The 15,869-nt window shown below is 40.8% G+C and overlaps 1 non-coding gene across 1 annotated transcript; it reads left to right on the forward strand.

Annotated features, from left to right (window-relative positions):
* The first annotated feature begins 3,301 nt into the window (after positions 1-3,301).
* LOC131247450 (small nucleolar RNA R71) lies at positions 3,302-3,408 on the forward strand. The gene has a single exon (XR_009171746.1). It is a non-coding gene; the product is annotated as a small nucleolar RNA R71 (small nucleolar RNA).
* Positions 3,409-15,869: the final 12,461 nt, after the last annotated feature.

The raw sequence follows: 15,869 nt of genomic DNA on the forward strand, positions 1-15,869 counted from the left end.
CTTTTTATCTTTAATTTTCAAATCAAATTCTTGGAGTAGAAGGATCCATCGTATCAAACGAGGCTTAGAATCATTCTTAGAAAGAAGATACTTAAGTGCCGCATGATCTGTGTAGATAATGATCTTAGATCCAATCAAGTAGGACCTAAATTTGTCCAAGGCGAATACTACAGCTAAGAGTTCCTTTTCCGTAGTCGAGTAGTTTACCTGGGCAGAATTTAAAGTTCTACTTGCGTAATGAATGACGTAGGGCCGCTTATCTTTTCTCTGGCCTAGGACCGCTCCAAGAGCATAATCAGAAGCGTCACACATAAGCTCAAAAGGAAGGCTCCAGTCGGGTGGCTGCATGATAGGTGCAGTGGTTAACGTGCCCTTAAGCTTGGTGAAAGCTTCCTGGCACTGCTCAGTCCACTCATACGGAGCATCCTTTTGAAGAAGATTACATAAAGGACGAGAGAGAAGACTAAAGTCCTTTATGAATCGCCTATAAAATCCTGCGTGTCCTAAGAAGGATCACACGTCTCTGATGTTCTTGGGTGGAGGTAGGTTAGAGATAAGATCGATTTTTGCCTTATCTACCTCGATTCCTTTGGACGAGATGATATGCCCAAGGACAATTCCCTTCTGAACCATGAAATGACACTTCTCCCAATTAAGTACCAAGTTCTTTTCTTCACATCTTTTCAGCACACATTTAAGACTTTCCAAGCACTTGCTGAAAGATGGACCATAAACAGAGAAGTCGTCCATGAAGACCTCTAGATATTGCCCTACCATATCAGAAAAGATACTAAGCATACATCGCTGAAAGGTGGCAGGGGCATTACATAGTCCGAATGGCATCCTTCGATAAGCAAAGGTGCCGTAGGGACATGTAAATGTGGTCTTTTCCTAGTCTTCAGGGGCTATCTCTATCTGGTTGTAGCCCGAATACCCGTCAAGGAAATTGTAATAGGAATGACCAGCTAACCTTTCAAGGATCTGATCAATGAATGGTAAAGGAAAGTGGTCTTTCCTTGTGACGGTATTCAACTTCCTGTAGTCAATGCACATTCTCCAACCAGTAGTGACTCTAGTTGGCACGAGTTCATTATTAGCATTGGCTACGATGGTGATTCCGGACTTCTTAGGGACCACTTGAGTTGGACTCACCCATTGACTATCGGATATAGGGTATATAATACCCACGTCCAATAGTTTAAGAACCTCGACTTTAACCACTTCCTTCATGTTTGGATTTAGTCTACGTTGTGGTTGCCGAGCGGTTTTTACATTATCCTCAAGATATATGCGGTGAGTACAAATCGAGGGGTCGATTCCCTTGAGGTCCGCTATCGTCCATCCCAGGGCTCCTTTATGCTCAATGAGAGTAGATATGAGCATACTCTCCTGTTCTTTCTCCAGGTGGGCAGAGATCACCACCGGGTATGTCTCATCTTGACCTAAATAAGCATATTTTAAATCAGAGGGCAAAGGTTTTAGGTCAAGCTTCGGCGGCTTGAGGTTAGACGGTAGAGGCACTACATCGGTTTGTGGTAATTCTTCAAATTGTGGCCTCCACTGGTTAACTTCAAGCACCGGTGCAGTATCAAGCAAGGCGCACGTCTCCCTAATCATGTCATCATCAAAATCATGGGAGTGGGCCAGGCACGTCTCCAGATGGTCGGAGGATAAGGTCAGCGGTGTCGTATCTTCCACGAAAGAGTCAATCATGTTAATGTCGTGGAAATCGTCATCATCCTCTGAGTTGCTGCCGTTATTGAAAAAAATATTTGACTCCAATGTCAAATTTCCAAAAGACATAGTCATGACACCATTCCTGCAATTGATAATTGCATTTGACGTGGCAAAGAATGGGCGACCAAGAATGACGGGAATCTGAGTACTTATGTTATTGATGGGTTCGGTGTCCAGGATGATAAAGTCTACAGGGTAGTAAAATCTATCGACCTGGACTAACACATCCTCAATTATCCCTCTTGGTACACGAACAGAGCGATCAGCCAGTTGTAGTGTGGTTAGGGTGGGTTTTAATTCACTCAAACCTAACTGTTTATATACCGAGTAGAGAATCAGATTGACGCTCGCTCCTAAGTCAAGAAGTGCGTGATCAATTCGATGGTTCCCGATTACACATGATATGGTTGGGCTACCGGGATCCTTGAATTTCTGTGGCACGTCTTGCTTCAGGATGGCACTCACTTTCTCAGTCAAGAAGATTTTCTTTTGAATAATTTTCCATCTTTTGGTCGTGTATAAGTCTTTCAGGAATTTGGCATATGAAGGTATCTGTTTAACGACATCAAGTAGAGGAATGTTGACTTTCACCTGTTTCAACACCTCTAGGATATCCTGAGAGTTAGAGAGAGGTTTTGGTGAAACCAACCGTTGGGGGAATGGAGCAACTGGCTTCTCTAGAAGTTTCGGTTCTACTTTTTGTGGGGCATCACTGGATCCATCATTGTTGTCCTCTTCTGGTTCTTGAGGCTTTTCGGGCCTAACCGGAAGAGTTTTATCAATGATCTTCCCACTCCTAAGAGTGGTGATGGATTTAGCATGCTCCATTTGATTTGAAGAGCTGGGATCATTACTCTCGTACTGCGGTTTAGGATTGGGGAGAGGTTGTGCAGGAAGCATCCCCTTTTCTATAACCGTCATACGAGAATCTATCTTTTGCATAAAATCTGTAATTCCCCGCATTGCCTGAGCCAGCTCTTGTATGGGATTTTGAACCGGTTCCTCTTGAGGTTTCACTTGATTTGGATTTTGATTGAAGAAACCTGGAGGAGTAGCCGTCTGTCCATTCCTCCAACTAAAGTTTGGATGATTTTTCCAGCCAGGGTTGTATGTATTGGAGTTAGGTCCAGTAAAAGGTCTTTGATAGTTATTTACGGCATTGGCTTGTTCATTCAACACTCCTCGAAAGGCAGGTATTGTAGGACAGTTTTCAGTTGTGTGAATGTTGCAATCACAGATGCCGCAAACAATTTCATTGACCTTATCCTTCTTTCCTTCCATGGCCTCAACTTTCCTTATGAGCGTAGTCACTTTACACTTGAGATCATCCTCTTCTTTAAAGAGATATAATCCACCTTTCTCCTTTAATTGAGTCGGCCTAGACGTGGTGTTCGCCATTGGGTAATAGTCCCATGATTGTGTTTTTTCAGCGAGACTATCGAGGTAATCCCATACCTCGTCAACATCTTTGTTGATGAACTCTCTATTACACATTGTCTCGAACATTTGGCGCATGGAAGATGTCAATCCATCATAGAAAAAATTTGTAATGCGCCACGTTTCAAATCCGTGTTGTGGGCATGAACTGACCAAATCTTTGAACCTTTCCCAACATTGGAAGAATGTTTCATCTTCCTTTTGGGCAAAGTTCATGATTGCTTTTCTGAGGGTAATCATTTTATGATGTGGGAAGAATTTTTTTATGAATTCCCTCTGCATGTCGTTCCATGTGCCAATGGATCTAGGACGCAGTGAATGTAACCATGTCTTAGCTTTCTCTTTTAAGGAAAAAGGAAAGAGTTTCAGCCTAATTGTATCCTCAGATACATTAGGAAAACATAAAGTAGCCATAATCTCATCGAACTCTTTCAAATGTAAATATGGACTTTCTGATTCAAGTCCATGGAATTTGGGAAGGAGTTGGATAACTCCTGGCTTGATGTCCATTTGTCCTGTGTTTTCAGGAAAAATCATGCATGAGGGCGTACTCACTCCCGCCGGTTGTAGATAATCTCGTAGAGTACGAGGCGGGGGTGCCTGTTGCACCTCATTCTCATCTTGGGTATCCTCCACCCTGGGTGGAAGTAGAGGAGGTTGGTCTTCAGCCATAACTTCAGTTAACTCAGGGGATTTCGAGCGGTGTCTAGTCCTGCGATGGATAGTCAACCCCTCAACCAATCCTCCTTCAGTCAAGAGACGTCGAGTGTTGTCACGGGCCCACTTGGGCATGAAACACTCACAGCCCTCAATCAAATTCAAAGCCTAATCCTAAGAAAGGAAAAGAAAATCTAAAAAGAAAGAGAGGGAGAGTTAGAAAGGAATTACCAAATTGAAGCCCCTAAGTTAAGGACCTGCAAAATAAAACAAAATAAGTTAGATTCTAAAAAGAGAAGAACAATCTTTTAAAAGAAAGATAGAAGTGAACTAGCTTCTAAAAGAAAGAATTCCTAAAAGAAAGTGAAAATTTCTAAAATAAATAAGGCAAGTCCTAAACTAGAAAGTAAATTACTAAAAGAGAACTGAAAAAAATAGGAAGTAGAGAAGGAGCTTACCGAATTAGAAATTTCTATTTTAAAGGCCTACAAAATAGGAAAGTTAGTTTCTAAACAAAAATTCTAAAAATAATTTAGGAAACAATTTAGATTTTAAAAGAGTTAGAATTGGAAAGTTACTAAAATAAAACTAGAAAGTTAATTTCTAAAAAGGGAAAGAAATAACTTAATTTCTAAAAATAAACTATTTCCTAAAGAAGGGAGGATACTAGAATTAGAAAATTTCTAAAATTTAAACCCTAATTCTAAAAATAGGAAAAAGTAGAGAGATTAGGAAGGAATTACCTATTGAGAAACTTATGTCAAGATCCTATAAAACAGGAAACAAGTTAGTTTTGAACTCAAATAAAAACTAAGGTTAGTAAAATCCTAATCTTAAACTAATCCTAAAACCAATTAATTTCAGAGAATCGTAATCGTCAGTCCCCGGCAACGGCGCCAAAAACTTGTTCACTCCCCAAGTATAGGGTTGTGATGTAGTAATAAACTCGGTAAGACCGAGGTTGAATCCACAGGGACTGAAACTTGTACATTTCCTGAAACTAGGTAGAAATAGAACTAGACTAAGATGAAATCTAAACCAAATAGAATTTAAGAAATAATTGTGGAATAATTATCTAAAACTTTTAAGGAATTCAGAGGAAGGAAACTAGGGTTTCAGAGGATCCACTTGTAGAGATCAGGGAGATCTTATGCCTGCATCAAGGATTATGGAATTCAAACTGAACTTACTTGATCTGGTTTTCAAGAGATGAAAGGTATATGAATTAGAATGGATTCCATCATCTAACCATGCCCAGAAGACAAAGCAAACAATAGGATTAAACTAATTACCAACCAATCAACATTGTATGAAGATCAGGAAGGGTATTGTCATCCTACCATGCCCATGGAACAATGATGAACAACAGGGCTTCCTGACTTCATAAACATATAAAAAAAAAAGGGAAAGAAATATTCAAAGCCATTGCAAACCCATTGTAATTTCAGTCACAACAGACCATTAAAGACTAAGAACATTATTCCTTGAATAATCAAACTAAAATCAAAGTTAGTTTAGAAATTTAAATTAAATTACCAGCATACAATGGAGTCTCCCATCTCGCTACAAGCTTCACCTCTTAGCCCTAGCTAAGAGGTTTAGCCAACCATGATTAGGCTAAAATCCTTAGATTTCATAAGGAAAGAAAAGAATGACCGCCCAGAAAAATAAGAAAAAGAAGAAGAAAATAAGGGAAAACTTCCCTTTCCCCGTCCAGTCTTCTCGTTTACACAAGCCAGCAACTCTCTCTTTTCTTTCCTTCTAACCCACGTTCTCCAGCAGTCAACCTCCACTCACGTGCCAGCCCAAGAGCAACTCCACGTTCAGCAGCCGACGTCCAGCAGCCAACGTCTTCAACGCTCCCTTTCTTTCTCTGTTTTCAGCCTCCACGCTCCAACCTCAAAACCGAGACTCCCTTTTTCCTTTTCCTCCGTCCAAACCGTAGCCCCCCCTGTTTCTTCCTTTCATCTCCCTTTTTATCCTTCAAAGGCCGGTGGAGAGGTCGCAGTAGAGAACCGACGCTGTTAGAGTCCCTCTGGAGAATTTCGCAGCCAGCAACTATAGCTGCGTCGCAGAAACGGTTTACACAGCCACCGAAACAGCACCGACACTCCCACTTCCTTCAGACTGTTAAATCCATGCCTTTAGTACCCTTTTCCAGTCCAAGCTCGTGAATACGCCCTGCATCACAAACATGATTAAATCAGCCATTAAACGGAATTACGCTTGTAGATCCAAGTAATAACTGGGGTATAATATGTAATATTTGACCCTTAACAACAACAAACCTGAATCAACCCTAATATTAGAATTTCAAATTTAGTACCAATTGTTAATCATGCACTTTGTGGAAGCATGTTCAACAAAGATAGAACAATCATAATAAAAAACAAGTAATCAAGCAATCACAAACACAAGATTTTACGTAGAAAACTCTTGTGGAAAAAAATCACGACACAAAGTAACAAAAATCTCCACTATAATTCAAACTTTAAAGTTACACTACTCACTTTATCCAATTACAGAAGTAACCCGATCTCTCCTTGCAATGCACACCTTTGAAAAAACCCTAGCACTTGAGAAAAATCCCTTCCTAGGCCCTTATGAGTATAGAAAATTGTAACATCTCGAAATTTCAAGAGTCGTGTAGTACTCGGCTCCCGAGATCCCGAACGTTAATCTCACCCCTTTGGGTAAGAAGTTCATTTGGGTACTCATCATATAATGATCAAGCATCTAAGTGATTACACATAAACAAGTAACGGATTACAAAATGATCATAGTTAAGGGAAAAAGAGGAGACTGAATATGTCCTATACATCAAGTCGGGATATGGGCCTACAACCAGGCCCAATATACATTTAAAGCTATCAAAAATATGTCCAAAAGAATAGGGCATACAGGTCCAAACATAGATGCCCAAAATCAAGTGATATGTCGTCTAAGTCGGCCCGTCACAAAGCTGGAAGAATGAGAATTCCGCCTCATAGTCCGTATATGCGTCTTCGAGTGTGTTTGCCTCAGTGGTACCTGCATCTATGGAATCACCTGGTTGATATTTTAAAACACCGTCCCAGAGTGGGAGTGAGTGATCAACTCAATGGTACCATTAACAATGAGTTACGCATGTTATCAATTCAATCAGTACAAGTAAGGATATTCAGGGAAGCGACACTTTCTAAAAATTCTTAACAATAACAGAACATGAAGTCATAACATGAGTATACTCCTAACTAGTGCAATGCAATGAATTCGAATCATTAGCCAAGCATTTAATTAATTTTATTCACCTTGTGGTTCGAGGGAAACTAAAGTACCCTCATGTTATATTGGTTTCAACTGGTTTGCGAGCTGGGAGTGGTAGAAAACACTCCTTACCTGCGTCTCAAAATCCGACATTGGGTTCGTGACTTGTGCGACAGTTCCCCCATCGATAAGAGGCTAACACAAGCCCGACCAACAGGCCTTACCAATCACTACGGACCTGAATGACACAGCCCGGACACATAGGGTTAAGCGGCCCATCGACGAGTGAAGGGCGTTCACAGTTTACGTAAGAGTCGTCACTCATATGCATACGTGAGACGGTCACGGTATCATTGTGGTTTGGAATGTCTGATTGACAGCTTCCTTGATTTGCTCATTGGTCACTACAGGGAGGCTCATCGCCCCAACGTGGGCTGATAGTTCGGACACGGTATCACATACCACTATGCCCGGCTCGTGAGTCTTGCAGATTCTTCTTTGTTGCGATTTAAAGTAGACTCATTCAATAGTAACGTGGGTACTCTAGGTTCTATTCGAAGTTATTTCAATCTAAGATTTTCAAGCAAATTCGTCGGCTTTTAAGCTTATTCGATCGACTTGGGGCACTTCAGCTCGACCAACATTGGTACAAGTGTTCCGTTTAGTCCGACTACTGTCGACCGTCTAAGTTCAACCCAAGTCGATTGAACAAGTCAAATGCGGCCGGCTCGGATCAAGCCACTCCTTAATTTAGGCGGTTAGTCGATGTTCCTCAGGAGGGAAGAAATCATGTCTCTGTAACTTGATAATCGCTACGATACTCTAGCATAATGTTATTGTCAGGCCCACACAGGCGTTTTGTCGAATACATGAACATCAGTGGGTTTACACATTTATGTAATCATCAAATTTAACATATGAATAGCATTTATCATTATGACTATACTTAGGCATTCCATCGAACATGTAACCAACAGCAAAAATCTGAATGAAAATCATGAGGCATTCCATCAAACATGTAGACTGCAATAGATTAATTGAAATAAACAAATGGTAACTCGTTTAAAGATAAGATAGTATAGCTAATTTATAAGGGTAGCTCACGACCCACGATCACTATCCGGACTCTCAGGGGTCAATAAAAGGCAACCTAAAATCAATAGTCCGCACCTTTGCGGCGAGTCTCCCTCCCTTAGCGTTTTCAAAGATAGGGTGCGGCGGAGGGCGTCAAAACCTATCCAACATACGAAGTCTATAAGAAAATTTGGAAAAAGAAAACATGATTAACTTAAGGTTTGGGTCAAGGGTCGGATCTCACCTTTTTGTGATTCTAGGAAACCCAAAAGAGCTCCCGGTTGTGGTACGGAGTCCTTCCGCAGAAGAGGAATTTAGTTCTCCTTGATTAGCCCCTCACTCTCCCTACCTTCCCTTCTCCTTCCTTTTCTTTTTTCCTTAGAAACCCCTTAGATCAAACAGCAAATTCGTGTAAGGGAGAGGGGTGTGAGAAAATAGGGTTCTTATAATGCCAGTTTGGGTACAAATGGCCCCAATGGCACTTGGTCTCTCATACTAACCCTATAGGGGTTCGTTTAGGTCAGTAGGGTTATGAAAGGAGGCACACAGGGTAATCTGTGCCTAGGGATAGGCGTCCCGGTAGTTGATATGTCACAGAACGTTGCGGACCAGTGATTAGGCATATAGATGGACCTTGAGGGCCCCGTTTGCAATTTAATGTTGTCACATCGCCAGTTGGACCCCAGCTTTTACAGATCTGGCCAAGGCAATAACCCTGATGGGTGTTTCAAATTTGGCCAACATCTAACGGTCCGAACTCCTCGATTCCATAATCAAATGAGATGTTGGTCCTTCTCTAAGTTTTGGTTTATTATGTTGGTTATTTGCGCTCGTTATACACTTAACCGGTGGGCCCAAGTTGAGCAGTTTCTAGGCACCGTCCTGACTTAATACTCGCGATGGGGGTCAAGCCTGCTAAGGCATATGCCCTTCCAGGATTTTGGGCCCAATGGGCTGGTGATACCTGTCTTACAACTGAAACGGTGTATCGGGTCACCCTTGGGAGGAATTTAGTCATTGGCGTTTATCTTAGGTTTGGGTTGATAATTTGATCTAGCCTCGTTTGTGGCCTTGAATGGTTATGGTTTTGGCTAGGGAAGGTGGTTAGGTCACAAGTGTCCTAAGTCAGCTAATTCCAAATAAGTCGGTCAATCTGCCTTGAATAGTACAGAAATTTTAAGGACGTTACAAAAATTCTCTGAACCTACAAAACTCTTGCCCATGAGAGAAAACACTCGTCTCTCTAAGCCTTAATTGAGATTGGACTTAAATATCCCGACTAACACAAAATCACGAAACTGAATTGACATCCGTCAATCAGACCACAACACCTTCAATCAAACCGACTCAGACCAACAAAATCATCTACTCCTGCCTTCTGTCTGAGTCAACTTGCACTCTGTAGGTCAGACTGACAGAGCCCTATTGTATCTCCCAGACTGAGCAGAATCCAAGGCATTCGTACAACAATAATCACAATGTATCACTTTGTAAGGCCCGTATACAAAGATGGATAATCGAAAGCCTTCATAATGTGTTGTTTTGAATAAGCATATTATCCAATAACCACACTGAAAAAATGATCATGACAATTGATTTTGTTAACAGTCCTGCCTTATTTTCACCACAACTACATTCGGGTGGTTAGCGTTTTATTTGTAGATATCTTAAGTTTAAGTTTTTAATCTAAATTGTATTCTATCCAATAAGTGATTGTGTCTTATAACTTTATAGATATGAAAGGATCCATGAGATTTGATTTATTAGGTTCAACTCTAACATTAATATTTGTATATGGTATTTTCATCCTACTTCTTACCTTCAGGGTTTGGGTTTGTTGTCTCCATTGAGTTTACTATTTTACTTTTTCTTATATATGTGGATGATATTATTACAACCGGTACCAATCACAACACCCTTCTCTCTTAACACGTGCGGTTATGATCATCTGACCATCTCTGCTTGTGGATCTCGTATGGAAGGAACTGTTATCAAATCTGATATTCTCAAATTGCAGATTTGTAATTTCTGTAAAATAATAAAAGAAACTGAAAAATATTAAAGATTGGTTGAAGCACGTGTGATTAAATTGTCCTTAAAGCGTTATTCGCCCCTTCTCAAAGTAATTGAGACTGCTGACAAGTTGCATGCAAATAGCTTCTAGGATACGATAAGCCTGTATGTGGTTCTGTGTTTAGCAAGCACGAAGAAACCACTAATAGAACTCTATCTACATGGTTTGCTCGTAGATTAAAAATAAATAATAATAATAATAATAAAGTAAAAGATTTCAAGTAGTCAGATAAGGATATTGGTTGCTTTGGTTGCTTAGACCACTATACGGCTGATCATTGAACACTGAGGTTTGTATTGGTCCTTGTTGGCTGATCATAAAACAGTGAGCTACTACCTTCGGCTGATCATTGAACACTGACGTTTGTATTGAACCTAGCTGGCTGATCATAAAACAGTGAGCTACTACCTATCGATGGGGGATAGGTTTCTTCACAGCGCTTGGAGTGACACGATGCAATGTTCGAAGCAGTACTTTGCCGATTCACCAAGCTAATAATATAGCTCTCGACACCCTACTTATAAACTCGATATTTTCTTATTTCGTTACCGACACGGGACTACTCCAAAATTACTTAAAACCCAAGTTTTAACAAATCTTATATATACATATATATCAAACATTTTCCACGACAAGGACATTGGCAAAGATGTTATGTTTCATACTTGCACGGAACGCAAAAATGGTGACGCGGCATTTATGTCAGAGATTGTCTCTGGTGGAATCAAATCTGGTTTTAGTTGGCCCAATACCTCAATCTCATATTAGCATCGTAGAAAGAATAAAATGTTGAAAACATAGCTAATGGCCACTTTTGGACAGGGCTTTTGATGGAATGCAGGCCCTTATGACAACTGCCATGCAGTGCCTTGTTCCTACGTCAGATGTTACACGTGTTAGAGATACAAGCCATTCATTAGGTTGGCCACACTGTGAAACTCATTGAGTGAATTTGGGCTATTGGGCTTTTTTCCAACCACCGATTTTTCTTGTCTACATCCAATCTGTCAGATCAACGGATCCAGTTAATATTGGCAATCTCCCCTACTTAATGAACTGCCCAAATCTCTTACACGTGTGCCATCCAAAGGTGGGACCCAGGAGTGCCAAGGCAGCTGTCTCAGGTAGAAGTCCCATGTGCTAGGCCAGATGGTCACAAAAAGAGCTAGTCCTAAAATGGGATGACCACACAGCTGGTGGTTTGCATGAAATCATGGCTTGATTCAAAGGATGTGAGGCCCACCTAATTCAACGGCAGGTTAGGAAATGTATACAACTGGCTGAAAGCCACTCATTCAGTTGATGACTGAAAATATACTGGGAACATGTGAATCTTACGTGAAGTAACTGGATTTGAACTGTAAAGATGATATATGGGCTGAATCTTACGTGAAGCGTTAACGCTTTCCTGGCCATCCGATCAATAAGCTTTTCTCAGACTCAAATGTGAGCCGTTGTTGATTTTTTGACTTTTAAGTTCCATATGTGTGCCCCTGATTAAAGGGTTAGGATGGTCAGGAAAAAAAAAATTGAGACTATTGATCTAATGATTAGATCTGATAAATGAACGGTTCCGATCTTATCTGTGCATGCCACGTGTCAATGCAGCGGCAGAAAGGTCATGGTCGAGATTCTTAGTACAGCTAGGACTTTTGACTGTTGAGTCTGCAGTTTGCCACTTGAAATAATCGCGGGGTTGGTGACTCGACACGTGTGTGGGAGCCTTACACATGCACAATCACGGGGGAGGATGCATGCCACGTTGCAATGTAACACGGTTTGCCTAGTGACCGCAACACCAGCCTGCGATCTGGTGTCAAAGCTCCGTGGGATCCACCGAGATGTATCTGTTTTATCCACAACGTTCATCCATTTTCCACCTCATTTTAGGCCATAAGACCAAAAATGAGGCAGATCAAAATCTCAGGTGGACCGCACCACAGGAAAACAGTATTGCCTGAATTTCCACCATTCAAAACTTTACACGGTCCCACTGTGATGTTTATTTGCCATCCAATCTATTGATAAGGTCACACAAAACTCGATGCAAAGGAAAACACAAATAACAGCTTGATTCAAAACTACTGTGATCCTTAGAAGGCGTTTAATCTCCACTCTTTCCTACGGTGTGGTCCACTTGAGATTTAGATCTACTTCATTTTTGGGATCATCCCTAAAATAAGGTGGAAAATGGATGAACAGCACGGACAAAGCAGATACATCATGGGCGCCACAGAATTTTGGCACCAGCAACCTAGCTGGTGTTCCGTTGCAATGATGTTTTTGGAATGGTAAAAGTCAAGATTCTTGGCACAGCTAGGATATTTTACCATTTTGTATTTTGCCACTCGAAGAAAGAAGAATTTCCGGAGTTGTGCTAATTCCACGCGCGTGTGGGAACTGCATACGTGCAGACGCGGGCACCTGCCCTGTGATGCGCATGTGTGACATCTAAACTTTTCATCAGCTGACTTACACTGTCTAGCTCTCCTTGTGTAGAAATTAGGCCATTTCACACCTCATGCGGCCTACGGTACATCAAAACAAATGAACAGCTAAAAAGTAAATATTTGGCCTCCATATTACTTTGTAAGTTGTGGCCCACCTGAAGAAATTGAAGAATTATTTCCAACTTTACGGAAAGCTCAGATCTGACACTCTGAGGATCGGAGTAGGTGTTACTCGGTCGGGTAACACGTTAGAGGGGTTACACTGACCGTATGGGGCCCACCTTCATGAATTTGTTGTATATCCACGTTTTCCATCTGTTTCTCCATCTTATTTTAGTACCTTATCTCAAACATTAAGAAGATTAAATTCTCAGTTGGACCACACCACTGAAAACTGTGGTGATTGACCATTAAAATTTTATTGTGGACCATTAAAGTTTTGGATCAAGCTGATATCTGTATTTTCCTTTCATCCAGGTCTGTTTGACCTTATCTAAAGGTTGGATGGTAAATAAAAATTACAGTGGGCCCTATGTGGTCCCTAGATAATTTTTAATGGCGAGCATTCAATCACCACTTTTTCCTGTGGTGTGATCCACCTGAGATTTGGATTTACTTAATTTTTGGAACCACATTCTTAAAATGATCTAGAAAAATAGATGGACGGCATGGATATATAATACATTCACCAAGGTGGGCCCCACAATCAGGATACATAACACTCACTAATGGTTATCCGGTAACACCTAATCCGCTCCCCTAAAATAAACACTTCCATTTACCTTTGAAGGGTGATAATTTTGGCTACTTTCTGTCTGGATCCGGAGAAAATAAAAAAATACTCATGTCTTGAAAGACTGTCGTGAATCACATTGTTTGGCAGACGAAATGATGCGCCGTCTCTATCATAACACGAGGCAGGACCGAATTTTTTTACCACAAGCTCTGTGGGGCCCACCTGATCTGTGTGGCATCCACTAGGCCTATCATTTTGTGCCAGCTCATGTCATATGATTATTCTGACTAAGGATAAAGTGTAACACCGAATATCACCATGATCTGAATATCTGTCTCGTAGAAATTTTAAAGGGCAGGCATTCATTTCCACTCTTTTTTTAAATTTATTTAAAATTTATATTTATTCTTATTATACACCTGGATCCATCGCTAAACTGGCAGACCGAGTGGAGATACCTTGTTTCAACACTTGACGTCTTGGTATCGATCCTTTGTGGGGGTGGCTAACCGGTGTGTGTACTGACATGGGTATGTACTAACAACCTAACCCCAAAAAAAAAAAAAAAAGTCCAAACATGGGAGCAGGCCCAGGAGCCCTTGGGGCAGCCCGGCCTATTGACTGCCCTAATTGTAAACTGACAGTGAGGAACAAGAGCAAACTGAGTGGAATCCTGACCATTGAGTGTGGAAAGTCTTAGACAATAAAAATATTGAACAGATCATTTTAACTCATTAAAGAATGAAAGAAAGTTTCCAGCTATCTACACCCTTCATTGTCATCGTCCCTGTTGTAATCTAAGCTTTTATTAAGGCCTAATTGGGGCCATCTATAGGAATTCTTTTGTGCCATTTCACTCTAGCAAGAAGCATATCTTCAAAGAAACCATAAGTCACCAAATCCCTTTTGACCAACAGATGGATGGAGTGGAAAGTCACACACAGATCATGGTGGACCCCACACAGCTTTTTGTTGCATGGGCTCCTTCAAGAAATTCACCTGGTAGAGATTTCCCTTGCTCTGGTCACATAAATGGCGAATGGGGACTGTTTACATAGTGGACCCTATCAAGGATTGCATGTGGTTAAAAAGTACAATCAAATCTAATATGATTAGCACTAATGGCTTTCAAATGGATGTTAAAAATTAAAAACTTGATGATGGTTGCAATTTAGGGGGGGAGAGATGAGAGAAATGGATGGATAGGATCGTCTTATTTGTGTCGGCCTTGAACTTTCTGTTTAAAGGAGGGAATTAGTTTAGATCATTCATGTTTCTAATTAAAGGTTTGAACAGGAACACATACTCACCGGATGAATTCTATAGTTGAATCCAAACCATTAGAAAGAAAGCTTTCAATGGTCCACATTTATCATCATCATATAAGCCTTATTTCAACTAACTGAGGTCAGCTACATGTAAAATCATGCCTAGAACCTCTAAATTCAGGTGTAGCCCATAAGAGTTTTTATATAATCCATTAATCCATGTTTGGACGATTTAACGGTGGGACTCTCTATCTCTACTGGATCCCATGGTAAAGTCCACAGCCGTCTCCTGCTCTAAATCGTACCTGATAGACGTGGCGGATAGCCGCCCACGTGAGTTTTTCCAACCAGTCACGCTTTTCTCTGCCTATCGAAAGCCAGGCAAGCATTTTTCAATTATAAAAAGACAGTCCAGTGATGCCAACCGCATCTTTCGGAGAAATCCATGTTAAGTGATCATGTAAGAAATATGAACCTTTACACGTTTGTACTGAGAAAGAGAAATGAATGATTGACATGCATGCATTAGGGAGGGCCAGGAGTGGCAATGCACCAGGTTGGGTCTGGTTTGAGTCAACCCAAGGCCGGCCTATTTTACCAAATAAGCCAAAATTTCTAGCCCAAACTTAATCAATGACCTGTTATGGCCAGACCCAACCTACTTAAATTTAGGGCTGTACATTGAGCCAAGTAGAGTCAAGGTAGGCCAAGCTTGGCTTAGCTCGTCCGTGCTCCTCTAGAGTTTTAGCTTGAACTCAAGATTGACCTTGAGCTTACCACTGGAGCTTATCTTGTTTGTCAAAATTTTTGAGTCGATCTTAAGGCAATTTAGTGGATCGAGTCGAGGCAAGCTTACCTCGAGTCGAGGCAAGCTTGCTCCTAATCCCTTACCTGTACTTGAATCAACTCAACAATCCAACTCAAATGACCCAACTTCAAAATCAAATATTCAATTAATTAATTATATAATTAAATAGAGCCACATACGGTATCTTGATGTTGATACTAAGAGAGAGAGAGCAGCTCAAGCTTAACAAGTTATATAAGGAAGGAAAATGATAAGAAAAGAACAAACAGATTAAATAGCATGCATCCATCATAAATATACATTATATAAACTAGTAGTCTATCATATGTTTTGGGATTTGGATCCATAAGGTTAGATCATGTTGGGTAGAGTTTGCCACTTG

Source organism: Magnolia sinica, chromosome 5 (assembly GCF_029962835.1).
Source record: "Magnolia sinica isolate HGM2019 chromosome 5, MsV1, whole genome shotgun sequence".
Lineage (NCBI taxonomy): Eukaryota > Viridiplantae > Streptophyta > Magnoliopsida > Magnoliales > Magnoliaceae > Magnolia > Magnolia sinica.